The 16,710-nt window shown below is 43.7% G+C and overlaps 1 long non-coding RNA gene across 1 annotated transcript in view; it reads right to left on the bottom strand.

Moving 5' to 3' along the window:
* Window positions 1-12,727: 12,727 nt before the first annotated feature.
* The window catches only part of LOC123020706, a 151,416-nt gene continuing 147,433 nt past the window's right edge, over window positions 12,728-16,710 (bottom strand). Inside the window, exon 3 of the long non-coding RNA XR_006414191.1 lies at window positions 12,728-12,813. This is a non-coding gene — a long non-coding RNA (uncharacterized LOC123020706). The remainder of the gene's footprint in view (window positions 12,814-16,710) is intronic.

Genomic DNA, 16,710 nt, shown 5'->3' with positions numbered 1-16,710 from the left:
TGGCAGAATCAAGGGAAGAGAACTGTTTGTGTACACAGCTGGAGCGTTGCTTGCTCTCTGTGCGGCATAGCGGAAAAGGCAAGCCCATTGTAAAAGTGAAGAACAGCTCATCTCTTGTGCTCCGAGAACGACTTGGGCTGAGTGAAACAGCGAAGATCTGGCACTTGGACTGTCTGGTTCTCAGACACACATATCCCTTCCTTGGAACTTGACCAAATGGCCTACATGATCCTCACCAGGAGTCACTGCGTGTGCGCACATGCCAAAGAAAGTGGGTCAAACGAAGTCCTAAGTGGGAATAGCCCATAAATCTGCGAAACATGAAAACCAGGCAAGGTTTCTCAGGGCCTGCCCTGCAAGCTTCAGCAGCTGGTTTTTTAGGCGCATGTATTTTGCAAGTCTTGATTTGCATTTTTTTTTTTTTGGTATGCTTTTACTCAAATTTCCGAAGAGCATATGCAAAATAAAAAACCTGCCATAAAATATCAAAATATGTATTATGGGTGGGTCTGTGTATTTTTTATTTTCATTGCATCCCACTTTTTTCTTCTTCCAAGGAGATCAAGGTGGGTCAGGTGGCTCCATTTTACCCTCACAAGAACAACCCTCTGGGGTACATTAGACGGAGTCTATGACTGGCCCCAGGCGCAAGCCCAAGCCTGTGATCTGAGCGAGGACTAGACCCTGGATCTCCCAGGGCCTCACTCCAGCATGCTGGCTCTGCAGTCTGGGTTTTTTTTAATAAGTTTTATTTGAAATTATAATCCTAAAAAACAAAAAGAAAACTACAAACAACATCCATCATCAAAAACATCGAGCCCGCTGGGTCAGCCCCAACACCCTTCTTTTTCCATTTATGATAACTTAAAAACATATTTAAATCTATGCCAAGTCCCGTTTCTCTAGCCAGTAATAAAAGGAGTCCCAAGTTTGATAGAAGTTCTCCAGTCTGGTTTTGTCAAATTTCCTATTTTGGGGAGTGCCAACTTACAAATGTAAATGCATTTGTAAAGATTTCTAAGACAGCAGTTTGGCATAACGTGGAGTCAAAGTCACCCAGAAGTCTGAAAATCACGTGGAGTGCCTTGCTTTCTCCATTCTCACATCCCTCACTGTAGCAGACACTACCGGGATACCAAACTGCTGAGAGCCGTAAAAAAGGCAATACAGTACCCACACGCACCCACACACGCACGAGCATCTGCAAAGTAGAAGTGACTACGCAAGAAGTGGCCAGAGAAGGTCCTAAGAGCCTCTTGCTGTCACTTCAGCAGCTGTTGAGAATGCTTAATATCTCAGAAGAGATGCTCAAACTCCAGAGCTGCCGTTAAAAACAGAATTTTAAGTTTTGCCCTGAAAAATATTTCAGTCCCCAAAGCGACAAAATTCTTGTGAAGTAAAGGATGTTTTTACTATTATTATTTTTTCAATGTGATTGGAATTAAATTATGAAAATCCCAGTGTGCCTTTTCCTTTTGGTTTTGTTTTGCATAATCTTGAAATTTAAAATACTAATATAAAATACAAGATGTAATCTGCCCTTATAATTTGGGCAGAGTTCTGAGTTTCCCTTTCAGGGAGGAGCAAGCAGGCTCACACATCTGCAATTCAAGGATCAAGCCCCAGTTTTGCAGACAGAAGAGGGATGGACAAAGGCACCTGATTCTAGTCCATGTCAGTTTCACGTGTGTTTTGTCCTAGCATCCTATTTCTGTATCAACATGCTTTTTTTCCCAGACTGAAAAACTGCAGGTGAATTTGCATAGAAGCTTAAGTCCAGACTAAGCAATCTGAAGGATGCTACCCAGCATCTTCTAATTCCCAAGGTTGGAAACACAGCTGCACTGGCTGCTTCTCCAAGGTTAGAAAAATGACCTTGGAGAACGGTAAAGGGAATGTTCTAGGATGCCATGAGTGGAAATGAGAGGCTCCAGCATGCAATATGGACTGCTGGTGTTCCAACCTCCCTTCCCCAATTTCCAGTTGCCACAGTTAGTTTCAGTGGATGAGCTGGGTAATTTGCAGAGCAACGGCATGGAGAATGGCATCTCAGTTGAATTTTTTTTGTTTTGCATTATTCCTCAATTACAAATTTGTATGTATTCAGATGCATTGCTTTACTTAAGAACCACATCACAAAATTTGGGAAAATAGGCAATCCAGAATAACTATGTTCCAATATGCTATATGTGTTGGCAAGCCAGTATGGTGTAGTGTTAAGAGCGTGGGACTGGGACTCGGGGGATCTGGGTTCTAGTCCCCGCTCAGCCATGGAGTCAAGTGGGTGACTTTGGGTCAGTCACAGCAATGTACCTCACAGGGTTGTTGTTATGCAGATAAGTTGGAGAGCAGGAGGAGAATTCTCTAAACTGCCTCTAGGAATGCAGCTAGGGATGATAAGACTAGCAGTTAGATATGTATCAGAACTTCTTTTAACTGTTGATGAGGATTTAGAAACATGGAAAAAGTGAGTCAGAAGGGGTCTCCCAAGCCGTCTAGTCTGACCCCTGGTTCCAGCCGACTCTGCTCATGACACGCCTACCATGTGCATGTCCAACCTATCCTTGAACACCCTCACCGATGGGGCATCAACCACCTTCCGTGGAAGCCCATTCCATACTCTTGGGGTCCTAACTGTCAAGAAGAACTTCCTGGCATCCAAATTGAACCTTGGTTCCCTGAGTGTGGCTTCGTTGGAATGTGTCCTGCCCTCCTCTGCAGGGGAGAACAGGTCTCTACCCACCTCCATGTAGAACCCCCTCATGTACCCATATGTCACCAACAGAGCCCCTCAGAGTCTCTTCTTCTCCAGGCTGAAAAGACCCAGTTCTCTCAGTCTTGCCTCATATGGCTTTCCTTCAATCTGGCCACCATCCTTGTGGCCCTACACTGCACTGATTCCAATCAGGCTATATTCTTCCTGTAATGTGGAGCCCAGAACTGAACGCAATTCAGTAGAGAGTTCACCAGAGTCGTATACAGTGGGAGTTATGCCTCTTTCGATCTAGAAGCCACACTCCTGGCTATGCAACCAAGGGTGGTGTTCACCCTCTTGAACGCCACATCTCACTGCTGACTCATGTTTAGCCTTCAGTCGACCAGCACCCCAAGATCCCTTTCACAAGTGCTGCTCTCCAGCCACTTGTCCCCTAACTTGTACTCATGAAGAGATAGCAGGACTATTAGTGGGACTCAGAAAATTTCATTGCCTGAAACCTCCAACTAGAAAAGATGCTCAGTAGATTGGGGGGTAACTCCCCCCTTTTTAGTGCAAAAGCCCTGTTCCTTTTTGGAGAGGTTCTAGGGGATTGCACAAGTCAAAGGAATGGGCTAAAATATAAGCATATTTCATCTTAGGGGCATAATCCCCCCTGAGATCGGCGGGAGAGGCCCTTCTCCGGGAGCCCTCCGTGAGAGAAATTAGGAGGGGGGCTACTCGGAGGAGGGCTTTCTCAGCGGTGGCGCCTAAGTTATGGAACGCGCTCCCCAGAGGGCTTTGCCTGGCGCCGAAAAACAAATAACGACGGCGCCAGGCGAAGACCTTTTTATTTAAGCAACATTTTAAATGTTAATACTACTGAATTTTATCTGGCCAGGGCGGCTTATTTTATATTGTGTGTTTTAAATTGTTATGATTATCTTATATGTATATTTTAACTTATTGGTTTTATTTATTGTTGTAAGCTGCCCCGAGGCTTCGGAGAATGGGGCGGCATAAAAATGTTTTAATTAATAAATAAATAAATAAATAATCCTAAGCACATTTAGACAGAACTAGTGTGGTGTCTTGGGATTTGTAGGACTTCTTTCTGTCTGAATATGCATAGGATTGACCCTTAATGCACCCAGTGCTGACAGTTAATCCTTAGGAGAAGCATTTTAACAGTTTAGAATAGAGAAAAACAGCAAAAAAACTGGGAAACTACCAAACAATTGTGGGCGAGTGCTGTTGGGGAAGGGGGTGTGGCTATCTTGGAGACCCCAGAGGGCTGGCTTGGGGCATGAGATTCTGCACCCCTGCTTCAGATCTCCTGCTGATTATTTCAGAACTCCTGTCATCTCTTCCAGCCTTGATGCAGGCAGTTAATGATTTCAGACACTTAACTAGCTATTCTAGTAACTGGTCCAAATCAGAATTCAGAATATGTCTGAGTTAACTCTCCCAGAGAATGGTAATGAATTGGCAATTCAGAGTTTATTACTTATTTGAAATACTTTTCCCTAGAGCTATGTCACAAATAATTGCATTAAATTTAAGCAAATTGATTAAGGAAAGTTCAAGGGACATGGACTATGAGACAGGGTAAATACACTTAAAATGAATGTAATATTTCAAATGGGGTTTTATGTGGCATCCTTCTCTTTATACCTGGCACGTATATGCAGAAGTTTAATGTTTTGCTTCTTAAATTCTTATGGGGTTCCAATCCATCGTGAGTATCCTTGGCAAGGATGCAAAGAGGGTGGATTTGGCCTCCCTGACCTTCCCTTTTACCATTGGGCCTGGCTGGTCTTTTTCACTCAGATTAGATTCGTCTCCCTGGTCAGTTTTGGATTCTTCATTACCGGATCCTCTTTCCAAATGGCTTGCATTGGGGTCTTATCCTACCAAAACAGATAATGTTCCTTGTTCAGTTCAGTTGTTGCCACTAGAGAACTGTGACACATATTTTCATGTCAGTTGCAATTTTTATTTATTTTCACATAAACAATTTTTATTTATTTTCCCATTGACTTTAATGGGAAATCTGGATATAAATATTGGCAAGAATATGCTTATTCAGCAGATTTGGACAGGCAGCCTAATTTTTACATTGGATTGCCTTGCCGTTGCAGGCCAATGTTGCTGAACATTTAGCACGCATGCCACAGTGGGCACACAGAGCCCTCTCTCTCGGCATGTGAACCAGGTAGCCCCAAGGTGTCCTGGCATGGTTTTGATGGTTGGAATGTTCTTAGAAGGGGCAGAAATGATGACCTGTGCAGAAAAAGCTACTCAAGGAAGGCTTTTTCAAAATCTCATTATTTTCAATGGAACTTTAGCCCTATATTAGGGTTAGGGGTATGCACCAGCATAGGGTTAGGGGTAGAAAAACGAGGTGTCCTGGCATGGTTTTGATGGTTGGAATGTGTTTTGAATGGGCTGACATGGTGAGGTGCGCAGAAAAAGCTACTCACGGAAGGCTTCTTCAAAATCTCATTATTTTCAATGGAACTTTAGCCCTCTATTAGGGTTAGGGGTGTGCACCAGGGTAGGATTAGGGTTTGAAAAACATGCGGTCCTGGTATGATTTTGGTGGTTGGAATGTTCTTAGAAGTGGCAGAAATGATGAGCTGTGCAGAAAAATCTACTCAAAGTCTTCTTCAAAATCGCATTATTTTCAATGAAACTTTCACCCTATATTAGGGTTAGGGGTGTGCACCAGAGTAGGGTTAGGGTTAGGAAAATGAGGTGTCCTGGAATGGTTTGATGGTTGGATTCTTTTTAATAAGGGCAAAAATGGTGTGCTGTGCAGAAAAATCTACTCAAGGAAGGCCTTTTCAAAATCCCCCTATTTTCAATTGAACATTAGCTCTCTTATTAGGGTTAGGGGTGTGCACCAGGGTAGGGGTGGGGTTAGACAAATGAGGTTTCCCTCCATGGTTTTGATGGTTGGGGTGTATTTAGAATAGGCAGAAATGATGAGGTCTGCAGATAAGCTACTCAAGGAATTGTCTTTCAAAATCACCTTCTTTTGAATGGAACTTTAGCCCTATATTAGGGTTAGTGGAGTGCAGCAGGGCAGGGTTCAGCCAGTGGTTGTGAACCTATGGCACGTTTGCCACAGCGGGCATGCAGAGCCCTCTCTGCTAGCGCGCAAACCATGTCACCCCAGCATCACCGCAGCTGCCGAACTTCATATAACAGCGCACACTGGGGCCATGCACATGCTCGGAGAGGATTTGCCGCATCAGTCGATGTCGTCTGAATCCACAACTCATTTGCCAAGACTCGTCTGAGTTTTCATATGGCCAGTCAGTGCACTGCCAAGGATTTTTTTTTTTTTTTTTGCTTAGACTGTCTATGTGTTGTTTTTTCTAAACTGAAACCTCAGTTTTTAGGTTTTATTGCAGTGTTGGCACTTTGCGATAAATAAGTAGGTTTTGGGTTGCAGTTTAGGCACTCAGTCTCTAAAAGGTTTGCCGTCACTCTTCCAGACAAAAGCTTTTCACTATTTTGCACTTGCATGTTGAATATAAATTTCCAGCTATGGCTGCACAGCAATATACACAACTGAATTTTTTCTTTGAATCCAGATTTGATGCTGCTGCTTTTACAGCTTTAAGATATCCTGTGTTATTGGAAATATTGATCAAGGCTATGCAGCTACATCAATCTACAATTCACATGAATAAATATGACGCACGAATTCTCAACTGGGAATGGAATAATGAACTGGAACACTCCATTTTTCCCAATCAATGGATTACTTCTTTATTAACTATTTCACAAGAGGTTATGTCTCTTAGGCTACCCTCAATTCAGAAGGGGGAAATCATATTTCTAGTATACTGGATGCCACATCCAGTATTAAGCTTCATTGATAAGCTTCTTTGATAAGGGCTTAATTAAATTTTCCAATTGTTGGAGATGTAATGCTGCTGATTTCCCTTTCTTCATACGGTTTGGCAATGCCTAATGGCAGCCTCCTTTTGGGAGGAGGTAGTAACTCAGATAAATCTTGTGATGGAAAGTTGCTTCATATTTAAGGATACACAAGCCTTTTGGAATTACCTACCTATCTCTTGGAGTTTAAAGCAAGGTCTACACAAATAGATTTTCCATGACCTTTTCACAGCTAAAAGTCTAATACTATAACATCAGGTGGATAAATAGCCACCTGAAATAACAAAATGGATGGAAAATTTAATGAAACTTTCTATTTTTGAATAGATATAGTCATAATCCAGAAATGGATAAATATTTTGTCTACTTTTGTTTATGCATATTTCTTTTCATGTGTGTAACTATCATTATGTTGTTATTAGTTGCAAAGTCATGTCCGACCCATCGCCACCCCATGGACAACATTCCTCCAGGCCTTCCTGTCCTCCACCATCTCCCGGAGTCCACTTAAGCTCACACCAACTGCTTCAGTGACTCCATCCAGCCACCCCATCCTCTGCCCTCCCCTTCTTCTTTTGCCATCTATTGTTCCCAGCATTAGGCTCCTCTCCAGGGAGTCCTTCCTTCTCATTAGGTGGCCAAAGTATTTGAGTTTCATCTTCACTATCCGGCCTTCTAAAGAGCAGTCAGGGTTGATCTCCTCTAGGACTGACCGGTTTGATTGCCTTGCGGTCCAAGGGGCTCGCAGGAATCTCCTCCAGCACCACAATATAACTATCATTATAGATGTTTTTAAATCTCATTCCAAAAGTGATAACATTATATTTTATTCCTTTTTTTCTTTTCTGTAATGGTGTGGCTTGGTTTCATTTCTTAATACATTAATAGATACTACTATATTAGACAAACCAGTCAGATGACTTGCAGCAAAACCATCCATTAGTTGAAAATCTGTTAAGAGAGATAGAGACAAAGATAGGCATTTTCTTGCAAATGTGATCAAACAAAAATAGCTGGCTAATACAAACAGGTGGGGGGAAGCTCTGTAAAGAATCTGATAGAGGGGTGAAAACCAGATGTATTTTCATAATCACCCTCACACCACATTGCTGGCACCAGCTTGCTATGCTGTGAGTCAAGCCAGCTAATGTATTTCCATCTGTAAGGTAGAACACAATTTGCTCAATTTAAGGGGAAAAAAAAACTTTAGCAAATGTGCATAAAATTGGCCTATTTGTCCAAATTGGCCCCCCAAAATCATGTGGTTTTTGCACAATTTGCACAAATTGGCTGATTGCTTGCAACTCACAATAGATACACATCTTTTTGTGTGCCAGTTTGCACAAAATCCACAAAATATCATAATGCACAGAAATTGCGCAAATGTGTACAAATTGCACAGCATTGTGTGGATTTCCTAGTCTTTAGAAGACAACGCAGAATGTTGGCCTCTCGTGGAGAGGAAGGTCCACAAGAAAAAAACCTGACTCAGTCCAATTACAGTCCTCAGATTGGAAGCAGATAGAAAGTCTGCTCAGTTTAAACGCGTTGGACATCAGGCTATCCTGGACAGCCCATGACATGCAGCTGCCCAAATTGGAGGACAAGATGTATCTCCAGTGCCAGAACTACGGATTCCAATCACACTGACAGCTGAATGTTGCTTCAGCAGCAGTGATGGGACAGCTTGCTCCCCATACTTGAAAGCAGCAAGCAGGTGCAAGGGAGTCTCTTTCTCCTAACATTCTCCTTCCACTCTCCATCCACCCAACATCTGCAGCCTGATGTTACTAGCCTCATGGTAGGCTGGCCTGATGACAACGTGATTGCTGGAGGAAGACTGAGTTCCTATTCGGAGATGCCTATAAGAAGAGCATGTGATGGGTTGGAAAAGCCAGGCTCTTTGGTTTAGGCATAAGGTGCCTTCTGGAGAGGGCAAGTGGAGCATAGACTCCTGCAAGGCTGTGGAGCAAGAGTGCCTCAATTTCTCCATAGTTCTTGACTAGTGCCCTGGTGCAATTAAAAGATAAGCTTCTTCTTACACCAGAGTGTTCCTGATATTAAAAGAAGATTTAATATAATTGATACGGACAAGAATTGACATTGATTCCATCAACACCTTCAAAAGGTTTTCTTCCATCCATTTAAAGAACACATGGAGAACCAAGCACTGGATCTGCCTGCTCCATTCCTGAAGGGGAAAATCTCTATGTGTTTGATCACATAGAGAATTTACAATGCATTCAGTTAAAGGAGAGGCATCTCCCCATGCCAAACTTTCAGCTCAGTACATGGTGGTTGGGAGTCAGGTCCATGTAGACAGAACTGGTGCATGGTGACCCTCCCCACAGACATGTTCTTTTTGGTTGTGGCATGGAATGAGCTCTCCAAAGTGACACACCGGGCACCTACTTTGTATTCTTTTTGGCACCAGGTGAAAAGCTTTTTATTTTTCCAGCCTTTTAACTGTTTAACTTTATTTTTATTTATTCCAGTTCATCCTGCGCAGCTGCTATGCTTCTGTGCTGAATTATAGCCATTGCAATGGCTATTGTGGTTTTGTTTGTATGTGTGTGTTTTTTAAATGTTAACTTTTGTATGTGTGTGTTTAATGTTAACTTTTGTTACTTACCCAAAAAGCTTCAGCTGTTGGGTAATATAGAAATGAAATGAAATGAATTGCAATGAATGAGTGAGTGAGTGAATGGATGGATGCAGGGCAGAGAAACATGGGAAGTGATCTCATGTCCAGAACTGGAACTTTCCACTTTGCGCAAAGGACCAATGCCATGCTCTTTTCAGTCCTGGGGGATTTTCTGCTCACCAAAAATTCGGACTATGCAGAAAGTTCCCTAGTGCTAATGAGAATGGGACACACTCTGTGTGCCTAGAGTACGGCGCATGCATCAGAATCCTAGCATGTGCTCGTGAGTTGCTGGATCTGGGCAAAAATGATCACACACGCAAGCACACACCCGTATTGATCTGCTTCAGATGTAGCTTGAAGCTATGCAAATGAGCCATGAAAGACCTGAATTGGTTCAGTAACACCCCATTCCATTTCAGAAATGTATTAGTTTCAGTTAATATGCATTGGATCTCAGAGAAACATTGAGACTATCTTTCAAGGGCTTCAATAAAAATTGGCTTCTATAAATACCATCTGGTTTACTTCAATGCATCCAAGTGTGGCAAGAAGGGGGAAGGCAGTAAGCAAATCAGAGGAATTAAAATGCGTTTGTTTTGAGAAGTGCCTACTGGTTTTGGTAAAAAGCTTTATTGTGGTTAGTGAGATATTTTTCTTTTTTAAAACAACAACATTACTATCCGTTGATTTATTTAGACTGCATTTTCCATATGTCAGTGTTGGTTCTGCTGCTAATGAAATGGATTCAATTAAATAGATTCAACCAAAGTATCTGTTCTGGCGGACAGTTCAGTGCAAAAAAAGAACAAAGCCACTAAAATTAGCACAGAATAAATAAATACAGAAGTGAATGAAGCATGAATCGGATGATTCTTTATATGTGTTTATGTGCACTGATGCAACAGCACAATGTGGATTGCAATTCTGTCGCTAAATTGAACTAGTATAGACCAGGTGTATGTTTCTTTTCAGACTTTCTGTTCCAAAGAATCTTTCCACACTGACTTGTGGAACAGACAAATCCCAGAGGATCTTGAGGCACATTTCCAGGAAATCACGTTGCTCATTCTGTCACTGGTCACCGTGAGCAATGTAGAGGTGCCCTGAACCAGCCCCACGGAAGATACCGAGGCCTGTTTCTCTAACCTTTCATGGCTTGGTATACAGGAACCTGCTCCATATGGGCCAGTCAGTTCATCTGTCCCAGTCTCATGGACACTGACTGGCAGCAGCCTCCCAAGGTCTCAGGCAGGAGTTTTTCCAGCCCTACCTGGAGATGTTGGGGATTACATTTCCCTATGATATAGTCATAATCCAGAAACTGATAAATATTTGGACTACCTTTATTTATGCATAATTATTTTCAATGACAATACTATGCTTCATTATATACTAACCCCTAGAGTTATATAACATGTATGTAACTATCATTATAGATGCTTTTAAATCTCATTCCAAAAGTGATAACATTATATTTTATTTTATTCCTTGTTTTCTCTTCTGTAATGGTGTGGCTTGGTTTCATATTCATCATCTGACCTGGAAAGTAGCACGTGGCAATGCACTGACAAAGCATCGCTACAGTGGGCCCCTTCTTTGTCAGGAAGTAAACGACTCCAGTTCTGCACCAGTGACTGTTTCTTAAATATCTTCAGAACCCACCCCATAGGGAGGGTGGGGCATTTATCAATCTGTGCAGTTGCCTAGAAAAATAAACAGAACTGGGTAGTGCATGCTAAAATGTACTTATTTATTCATTTCATTTCTATACCACCCTGTAACTGAAGCTCTCTGGGCTCTTTACAACACTAGTAAATCTAATAGTAGCCTACTGCATAAAGATTCTTGTACTGATGAAAGTAGGGATGGGTAAGAATTTGGTTAGCTTCATTTATTGGTAAAGACATACTAAAATTTCTTCATCAATTGTATGAAAAGTTCATAGAAGTTCAAATGTGAAAGAAATCAAACAGATGGATTTGTTGATCCAAGCTGCACCTAGCTCTTAGAAGTCTTAGTTTCGATTCCTATATATTTAACCAAGTTGGTGGTACTGAACTAGGATTCACACCTCTTATTTTCTCTATGTGCTCCTGATCTTTAACGTCCCTATGGCAGTAAATACATCATGTATCAATACAGGGAATAGCTCAGCTTTTGATTATAGATCCTATTGCTGTGCAAGGACCTATTTTGCTTTGTTTTTGATAAGAATTTTCTAAAATTAACTTATTTTTCCATGAATGGAATGGGAAGAACCTGAAGGATGCTTTGCTTTGCTTTGCTTTGCTTTGCTTTGCTTTCTAATGTCACGTGGAACAGAGTGAAATTGACAAATTTGCCCATCCTTGCACTGAAATGAATCACCCGGGCACTTGAATTATGCTTATGAGTCAGTCCTTTTCTAGCTTCTCCTAAGGCTATCATGTCTGAAGCTGACCAGAGATTTGATGTCCTAAAAAGCAAATGAGGGGCTTGTGGATAATAAATGTGTTCATGTGGTTGCTGGCGAGACCAGGCAATTATCAGCCCAGTCAAATGCATGCATGGATCACTCCTGCCAGGGCTTGATTTTGTTCCAGTGCGCTTTGTTCTAGGCATTCTTGGGAATAGCTTAACAGTTGCAGCTGGCTCAGAACACACCAGCTCATTCACTCCAGGAACATATTGCTCCACACTCCCATTATGGGATGGTGAGCAACCTTTGCCCCATCCGCTTGCTAAGAAGGAAAGTACTCTACAGCCTTGCATTGGTTCTGCAAAACGCCCTTATTTAAACACATCTACCTTGTCCAGGTAATTTGGAAAAAATAAAGGGAGAAGAATGAGGGTAAAGAACAGGACATCACCAAGAACTAATCATTTCAGGATGAGCATTAATCAGAAGAACAAAAGTGTAAAAGGTGCCAGCGTCTAGATATTGGCACCATTCCCTGCATTAATTCCTAGAAGAAGGATAAGCTTAGGAACAAGAAATATAGGCAAAGTTAATGACTCATGAATGCTGAAGTAGGGATGCTACCAAATTCCATCCAGCCCCAGATTTCAATAGGTGCAGTAAATGCATTGAGCCCAAAAGACCTGAATTCAAATTGACCCATCGCCTGGTTGCCACTGGGGAAATCTCTGTCTCTCAGACATACTGTACAGAGCTGTTGTGAGGACAGTGACGGTGAACCTTTTAGAGACTGAGTGCCCATACTGCAATCCAAAACCCACTTATTTATTGCAAAGTGCCAGCACTGCAATCAAACCCGAAAACTGAGGTTTTAGTTTAGGAAAAACAACTCACAGCCAGTCCAAGCAAATATATATATACAGTATATCCTTGGCAGTGCACTGACCGGCAATGTGAAGGCTTGGACTTGCCTCAGCTAATGAGTCGCGGTTTGTGACGTCATTGCCTCGTGTTGCTACTCCTTTCCGAGCATGCGCATGGCCCCTCTGTGCACTGTTATCCGATGCTCGGCTGCTGGGGCGATGCTGGGGCGACTTGGCTCGCATGCCAACAGAGAGGGCTCTGCATGCCCGCTGTGGAACGTGCGCCATAGGTTCACCACTGCTGGCAGGGGATAATGCCTTTTGCACCCCCTGGAGGACGGGCAAGGCAGTTATACCAAATATAGGAATGAAAAGCAGATTGCATCCTCCACTGATGGCAAAGCACTTCGGCCTTTTGCAGCGGTGCCTGCTTCTTCCTTTACTGTGCAACCACGACCCATTTCAAGTGCGACTGTCACTTCGGCACTGTGACTGTCACTCTGGCACCTTTCTCCTGCAAAAGGACTCTTACGTACGGGGTCAGCACCAGCTGATCAGAGAAGTGGGCCAAGGGTTCAGCATCGGCTCACACCGAGAGCCCATTTCTCCTGCTGCTGTCGCTCCTGCCATGAGAAACCTCTCTCGAGGGCCTCTGGGCTAGCTCTGCTTTTAGCATGCCATCTCTACAGTGGAGACGAAACTCTTCTGGACAGCAGCAGCAACAGCAGCAGAAAGGAACTGGCCTCTGGGCTGGCTTTGCTTGGAATGCTGCTGCTAAATTGCTCTGGTGCCCGCATGCTGCGTCCAAGATGCTGCCTCCAGCCCTGCACCTCCCATCTCAATGCGCACTGGCAAAGTGAGTGTGTTATTTATCCTGAAGCTTTCACTTTAGGGCCTTTGGTGTCAGTCAGTCATGAACAGAGCCATCCCACACATGTCTGCTCAAAGGCTCTGGAATTGCAGCTGAAATACATACAGTGTTGCACAGCCGGGTTCCTTTAAGTCGTGTCCAATACAATAGAATCTAACAAAAAGCCACCTCGGAAACCAAAATGAGGAGAATAAGAACTGAAAGAGAGTTTTGCAAAGCTAGAGTCTCACTGCTTTGGATAAGGCAGTCCATTTAGTGGGGGTTTTGGACAAAAACCTCAGATCGTGTTCGTCTCTGCAGGCTAATGTGAAGAGAGGTGACCCGTTGCATGCATTGGTCCCAACTAAGAAGGTGCTTAGATGAAGTATTAAGGCTCTTTCGGCTCCAGATCCAAATCAGCTCATCTGCAACCATTTCAGTGGAAAGTGCAGGCTAGCAAGGAAGGCATTGTGACCATCTCTCCGCTGCTGTTCTCCTGCAAAGACTCCTCTGTATGGGGTCAGCACCAGCTGTTCAGAGGAGCAGGCCAAGGGTTAGGTGTCAGCTTACATTGGGCTCCTCTGGGGACTGCATCCAGGTGGCAGGTTAGACTGAAGGGCAGGGCCAAGAAGATCAGCGTCCTTTAGCTTAAACCTTCCTTTTGCTGCCAGTAAATAACCATTAGGAGAGGCAATTCAAGTTTTTACAACTGGGGAAAAGCTGCACAATACCCAGGAAATTTCTAGGCAAACTGTGATTGGAAAAAGAGGTTAGGGCTGGAGAGTGGCCATCCAGGGGACTTCAGGGGGCAGTGTCCAACGTTGAGCCATATTTGGTTCCCAGGTGTGAGGTTCTGAGGTCAACCCCTGCATTGCTAAGCATTCATGAGATACCCTTTTTCCCCAAAATGAAGAATACAGTTAGGATAAAAGCCAACCACCTGCTAAAACATACTGCTTGAGCAGTCCATTATATATGAGTACAAATTTAGAAATTGGGGATTGTCTCCTTGTAGCCAAGCGCTCATGGGTGCTTTGCCCTCCAAAATACAGTTCTGTAGCAGGAAGATTGCTGTGATCATTCTTCCAGACACCAAGATCAAGGTATGATATTGATGCTCTAACATTTTCTCTGAATGCCTTTTAAAAGATTTACATCTATGGGGCACCTCTGCACTAGTGTACACCTCTTGGATGCCAGTTCTCCAAAGTATTGGTGGCGGTTCCTGTGTCCGACTGCCGGCTTATTAAGTTCTTCTTCTCCAGTTGCAGAATGTGAGACTGTTTTGAAAACATCCCTTAGAGCTAGACAACAATAATTAACAGCGTTGCAAGTGTTGAGAGCAACTAGCTGATAATGACTCAGCCTAATGACGGCGGAATGCAATTAATCATGGATACTACCCATAGAGTTTAGGATTTATACTTGGTTATTATAAAAACAACAACAACAAGCAATGAGGAGAGACCCCTTCTTGATCTTCTGTGCGTTCTGTGTGCATATTAAAGTATCTTCTCTCCATATGCAAAAGAAAGGGGAAGGGGATGCTTGGAGGCGTATATTCCCTGTTAGGTTTCTTATTGTTCCATGATGCCATTATTCACCAGTATTCTCAGCGGAGAGTGGTATCAGGGACAAGCAGCGACTCATCCTTCTAATCTTCCCCGCAGATTCCAACATGCTTCCCTCTGTCTAGACTGGGTCCCTGGATCTGAGGCCAAAAGTATTTACTTCATTTGGGGACTGAATCACAGGCGTGTTGAAAGACTCTTCTGTTTTTAGTGCATTGCGATATCCATTCTGCACACATTTGTGTTTCGTGAATGCTTTTCTTCTTACCTGCAATTTTATGTGTGCATGCACAGGAGGAGAAGGCCCATTGGCTGGCTGGGGCCTGCTGGGGGTTATAGAATATTTTTTCTGTCTGATTATACAGAGGATTGCAGCCTGAGAGAACAATGCAATGCCCTCCAGGTCAGACGCACAGAGCGAGGTGTGGTGGCAGTTACTCTCCTCCTGTCACGGGCATTTTATCTTGCCCGCTGGGCCACCAGAGGGCATCAGGACGAGCCACTGGGCCCCGGTCCCCCCTCCCTCTGTCTCTTTTCCTCCTCTCTAACCCCCAGTTCTGTTCTCAGGGATGCAGCCATATATCTCCCTCCAACCAACACCAGTCTCAAACCGCTTCCTTGCTTAATAATCTTTGCTGTCTCACATAAGTCTCTGAGCATACACAAAGTAGTATGCTGACCCCTGTCTGCTGCTCATTTTCCAAAGCTCTCCTTATGAACCCTTCTGCCACCCGACCCTGGAGGAGTCTTGCTGTGGAAACAGGCAGGCTTCCTCTCCACCCTCTGTGCCCCTCGCTGGGCTGCTCACCTGCTTTGGTGCCAAGCCAGCAGGTCCACCTCTGAAGGAGAGGGTTGGCCTCCATTGGAAACATCTCCTATTTTAACATCCCCTGCATGGGCTGTAATGCCCCATCCTTCCCATGGTCGGTATGATCTGCACCCCAGCCACCCTTGAGCTTGCCTCTTCCGCTGCCTCCCCGTGCTGAGTCCTGGGACCTTGAGCCTTGACTTGTGGCTGCACGGTACCACTGAACCTCCAAATCTGAATCGCTGAAACTAGCATGAGTACCCTTCTGCAAGTGTGCCAGAGGTTTGATGGTACACATGCGCCCAACAGTAGACATAGGCAAACACGGTTTAGACCTGTGGTGGTCCATGTGGTTCTAGCAAGCTCAAAGGTAGAAATATCCTTAAAAGGAAATGGGCAGTGCTCTGAACAATGAAAGCAGAAATATCCACGAAAATAAACAGAATGAATTCAATAAATGCACTTCAGTCCCCCTCCTCCCCCTCCTCCAATCTTTCCTAGTTTCAGAATTGCTACACAATAATTCCATTCTGTAGAGGTGTCTCTACAGGGTTTTTAATGCGCATTTTCCTTCCTGTGTTGCACCTGCTATCATGTTCCACTTGATTGATCCACTCTAATAACTATTTGGCAATTGGCAACTGACTTGAATCTTAACCCTCTGGAGTGAGTTTGTAACAAGCAGACTGGCTAAGAGCCACACACTTCTAGGATGGAGCCTCCAATGAAATTTGGCTGGGAAAGAGAGGGAGTGCGTGTGTGCATGCACACACACACACACACACACACACAGAGTCCACTCTGAATTCAAGCGTAGCTGTCCTGTGAAGTACCTAAGTTCCAGTGTTCATCAGAGTTCTTCTGAATGGCTTGGGTATCTAGCCCTGTAGAGATCAAAATCTAAATGTATCATTAGTTTTCTGCCCGACCTCTCCTTGTGTCGTTGTTATGGGCCATCAAGTCATG

Source organism: Varanus komodoensis, unplaced genomic scaffold (assembly GCF_004798865.1).
Source record: "Varanus komodoensis strain SLA01 unplaced genomic scaffold, ASM479886v1 scaffold15, whole genome shotgun sequence".
Taxonomy (NCBI): Eukaryota; Metazoa; Chordata; class Lepidosauria; order Squamata; family Varanidae; genus Varanus; species Varanus komodoensis.
This window is presented reverse-complemented; position numbering and strand designations above follow the sequence as displayed.